Below are 4,966 nucleotides of genomic sequence, written 5' to 3' on the forward strand. Positions count from 1 at the left end.
TCTTCGGCTCTTGCGTCTTCCTGCAGGGAGTCCCTAGCGATGTCCCAGTCTGCCGTTGAAGAAGTCTGCCCTTGTCACTGCTCCACCACCTCACACCACACCCTGCAGATGCTGGAAAGCAGGGAGGGACAGCAACTCCCCTCCGGAGTTAGAGTACCACACCAGGATGCCCCCACGGCCTTACAGAGTTTACTTGAAACGTTGCCTCTCTTTCTTTTTATTTTTATTTTTTATTTATTTTTTTAAATATTTTTTGATGTGGACCATTTTTAAAGTCTTTATTGAATTTGTTACAATATTGCTCCTGTTTTATATTTTGGTTTTTTAGCCGTGAGGCATGTGGGATCTTAGCTCCCTGACCAGGGATTGAACCTGCACCCCTTGCATTGGAAGGCGAAGTCTCGACCACTGGACTGCCAGGGAAGTCCCTCTTTCTTTTTAATTAGAGCTTCCTCTCTCACTACAATCCAGATTAGGATCTATAAAGGCAGGGTATCGAAAATACATCCAAATGGTAGACAGTATCTTATGCTAAAAAATAGAAGTAAATGTCATATCAACACTCAGGATTCAGATAATAGAAGCATTTTTGTTCAAGATGTATCCTAAATCAAATGAAAGCAGATATTAAAATAGAAGTTTCAGCTGAATCACAATAAATACCAAATTCCAAAGTGAAGTGCTACACCAGGATTTACAAAGTAAGTGGCAAAAGAGTTGAGGGTAAGATTTTAGATGAGAATTTCTTTGGAGAAAGCTGTGTTATGAGTTCCACTCCACCCCCTATCTCAGAGGTGTCAAGACTGAGAAACCAGGGCAGGTCCGCTGGGGTCTGGTGGTTAGGATTCGGCGCTTTCACTGACGTGGTCTGGGTTCAATCCCTGGTCGGGGAAATGAGATCCCGCAAGCCGAGCTGTTGGGACAAAGGTGAGAGCTGTGAGTGGGAGAGAGAGAGGGATGCCTAGGATGGTCAAAGATCCTATCCAGGGCTTCCCTGGTGACGCAGTGGTTGAGAATCCGCCTGCCGATGCAGGGCACACGGGTTCGTGCCCCGGTCCGGGAAGATTCCACATGCCGCGGAGCCGCTAGGCGCGTGAGCCATGGCCGCTGAGCCTGCGCGTCCGGAGCCTGTGCTCCGCAACGGGAGAGGCCACAGCAGTGAGAGGCCCGCCATGGCCGCTGAGCCTGCGCGCCCGGAGCCTGTGCTCCGCAACGGGAGAGGCCACAGCAGTGAGAGGCCCGTGTACCGCAAAAAAAAAAAAAAAAGATCCTATCCAAGAGGACAGCCTAGAGGGGCAAAGAGATCTCAGCCAGGACAAGCTGGAGGTATGGCCAGATTCCTAGGGATGGAGGAAGGAGTAAACCATGAGCCTGAGGAAAGTACATCACCCAGACTAAAGGACTGCATATGTTATGGGCTGAATGTCTGTGTCCCCCCCCAAATTTATATGTAGAAATCCTAACCCCAATGTGATGGTGTTAGGAGGTGGGACCTCTGGGAGCTAGTCATGAGGGTGGAGCTCTTATGAATGGGATTTAGTGTCTGTAGAAGACGAGGCCAAAGAGCTATCTTGTTCTCTTTCTGCCACGTGAGGATACAATGAGACCGGTCAGCATTCCGCACCCCAGAAGAGAGCTCTCACTAGAGCCCACCCACGCTGGCCACCGGATCTCAGACTACAATCTCCAGAACTGTGAGAAATAAAATTCTGAGGTTTTTTTTGTTTTTGTTTTTTTTGCGGTACGCGGGCCTCTCACTGCTGTGGCCTCTCCCGTTGCGGAGCACAGGCTCCGGACGCGCAGGCCCAGCGGCCATGGCTCACGGGCCCAGCCGCTCCGCGGCACGTGGGATCTTCCGGAACCGGGGCACGAACCCGTGGCCCCTGCATCGGCAGGCGGAGTCTCAACCACTGCGCCAACCAGGGAAGCCCAAAATTCTGTTTTTATAAACCACCCAGTCTATGGTATTTTGCTATAGCAGCCTGAACTAAGGAGGGGATATATAGTACCCACAAAAGTCAGCTTTAAACACCTGCAAGCCCAGAAAACACCAATGCCAGATTCCCAGCCCTGCACAAGTCAAGAGGGAGCTTTCCTGCTTGTTCCCACTCCAACACCGTAAGCATCAAAAACCACAGTTAAAAGGATGGAAGAGGAGAGATAGAAGTGTTGTCCACTGTGAGTGTTCAGCCTGGGCTGAAGGAGAGGGAAAAAGCCTTAATTTTACATCATATTTGGATTTTTAATGATTATATGAACATTTTAGACACTGAGTTGTGTCTATATTCAGGCTTAAGGTGAATACAGCCTAAGAAAGATCAAGGAAGTCACAGGGCCTGCCTGAATTTTTATTCAGGTGCAGTAGATGCAGCAGCCCTACCAAATTCAAAGGCTTAACAAGAGAGAAAACTTAAGTTTCTTTATAATTACTTCCCATGAGTTGTGCTTGTTTAATGTAACAGTTGTTCAAAAAATATACTGATTGGGAACTATATTCAATATTTTGTAATAACCTATAAGGGAAAAGGATATGAAAAAAGATAGATATGTATGTATAACTGAATCACTTTGCTGTACACCTGAAACTAACACAATATTGTAAATCAACACTTCAATTAAAAAATATACTGATTTGTTAAATTGCTGTCCTAAGAAACCTAAAAACAATGATGCCATTCATAAATAGACCCCACTCCTCAGACTGACTACTGGGGAGAGAGGAGCCAATGAGAGCAGGCTCCACTCTCACTAAGGGACCTGAGGGGAGTGTCCGGCCAGGAGCTGCCTGCCTCTATAGGGTCGAGCTGGGGGAACCGGTACCCAAGGTCGCCCCGAGCACGGTCTGCAGCTGGTGGAACACCACCGGCCTGTTCTGAGGATGCCCTGAGTGTCCGCCGGCTCTCCTGCAACAGGAAGGATGGAGAATTGTGAGCTGACTCTCGTGCAGGAGGAGCCAGGAGCACAGAATCGGCTCCTGTTGTCGGGATGGGAGGAATTCCGCTCTGGCCTGGGTGTGAGGGCCTGTTGAGCTGTTGGTGCCACTTGCTTCTTTGTTCACAATGTATCATCAATAGGCCTCTTTGTATGTAAGTGCCTGGGTTGAAGCAGACCGATTTCAGCTGAGGCCCGCAGGTGGCCAAGGGAAGATGGAAATAGACCTGCTGGAAATTACTGAAGTTTAGAGGTCATGCTTCTGGATGGCAGCCCAACCTGTTCCTAGTCAAGTCCCGACAAGTCTGAGTTCTAGCTGAGCATCAGGCTGAGACCGCTGTCTCTCTTTCTCACACACACACACACACACACACACACACACACACTCTCTCTCTCTCTCTCTCTCTCTCTCTCTCTCATACATGCAGCATTAGGAAGTAAAACATAGAACCACAGGATTTCTAGCACACGCCTTCCCTATCGTGTCCTCACTGGCCTCCCTGCCTTAAAATATCCCTCCTCAAATGCACCACGCACACTGCAACCAGATTAACATCCCTCAGTCCCATTTTTACCCGTCCCTTCCTCAGGTGTGCTCCTGGATTCCCCATTGCCTTCAAGCTGTAGCCCAAGTCCTAGGAGGGTTTCAAATCACCCACTTTCTCAACCTTCGGTGGCGCTTTCTTCCAAACAAACCTTCTTCGGTAGCTTTGCTTCTCTGTTTACCCCCAAAGATGCTTTGCGCTTCCCGCCTCTCTGGTTCACGTGCTTCCCCGGGCCTCAGCCAGGCGGGCAGAGCTGCCAGCAGCGGACTGGAACTGAGGCCCGGCTACCGCCTCTGGCTCTGCCACTGCCTCTGGCTCTGCCACTGCCTCTCTTCAGACAGGTGACCTTCAGGAAGCCACCTCACTGTCTAGGTCTCCATTTTTCTGTCTTAAATTATTAGACTGAATGATTTTGACTTGTTTGTTTGTTTCTAGTCCAAAGTTAGTGATTCTCCTGCTTTTAAGCAAACCTCTGCCTCTCAGGTGATTTCCAGGCCCAAGTGACATAAATCCCATGACAATCACTTCATCTCTTCTGTTACTCTTTATACACATTTTTCTCTCCTGGGCAGCAAAGAGCTTGCTTTCCTTTTATGAGCAGCTCTACCAGAAAAGGAAATTCTGTCTTTTTTTTTTCTTTTTCTTAGTATCTTCTGGGTCCCAGTGTTTTTATGGCAACAACTTGACTTGAAGCCCTTTCAAATGGTTCAAGCATTTTAAATTTTCTGCTAGCCAAGCTGTAACATTACAAAAGGCTCTGAGTTCATTTGGGGCCACAGGAACAGGGTTCTAAAGGAGAGAAGAGCAAAGGGTTAGTTGCAATGATATTTTCAAAACCCAAACCAGACTGAAATTTCATCACTCAGGAAAGGCTGGAGACTCCCACATTCCAAGAACCTGGCCAAGAGATGTTAGGATTACCTGCTTATCTGCTACTAGGTGACTGTTTTGGTCCCACTCTGGGTATCAAGGGTCACAGGGCCTATCCTCCTTCCTCTCCCATTTGAGAACCCTGTTCAGATGGACGTAGGATCATCAGAACATTAGTCCTCAGAAATGCAACATTTGCATTAAGGACTGGGCATCTCTGGGTACCAATGCTAGACAGCTATTTTACTTGCTGATTGGTGTTGGATTAGAGTCTTACCCTCGCAGTGCCTCAGTTTATTGCCTATAAGAGAGGAAGTAACAATAGGGTTATGAGAATTAAATAAAATAATGCATGTGAAGCTGTTAGCACTGTGCTTGGCCCTTGTGGTTCACATTACAATAAGATTAATCAACATACCAAGGGTTCAAGGTCACCTGGCTCTATGCCCTTGAGAGTAGGGTTGGGTAATGAGAGGACACAGAGAGAGAACACAGAGGCCCAGGTTCTAATCCTTGCTCTCCTTTCCTTGCTTTCAACATGAGTCCCAAAGCACCCCCTCCAGCACGATTGCTATAAAAATCAAAAGTAACATACAGGGGACAGTATGATCAGTTATCAT

The 4,966-nt window shown here is 47.8% G+C and overlaps 1 long non-coding RNA gene across 1 annotated transcript; it reads right to left on the reverse strand.

The window, feature by feature from the left end:
• Positions 1–594: 594 nt before the first annotated feature.
• LOC129392731 (uncharacterized) lies at positions 595–4,496 on the reverse strand. Its single transcript, XR_008619109.1, has 3 exons — positions 4,398–4,496; positions 3,507–4,265; positions 595–913 (listed from the first exon to the last, which is right to left on the reverse strand). It is a non-coding gene; the product is annotated as an uncharacterized lncRNA (long non-coding RNA).
• Between the last annotated feature and the right edge of the window lie 470 nt (positions 4,497–4,966).

Source organism: Physeter macrocephalus, chromosome 14 (genome assembly GCF_002837175.3).
Source record: "Physeter macrocephalus isolate SW-GA chromosome 14, ASM283717v5, whole genome shotgun sequence".
Taxonomy (NCBI): Eukaryota; Metazoa; Chordata; class Mammalia; order Artiodactyla; family Physeteridae; genus Physeter; species Physeter macrocephalus.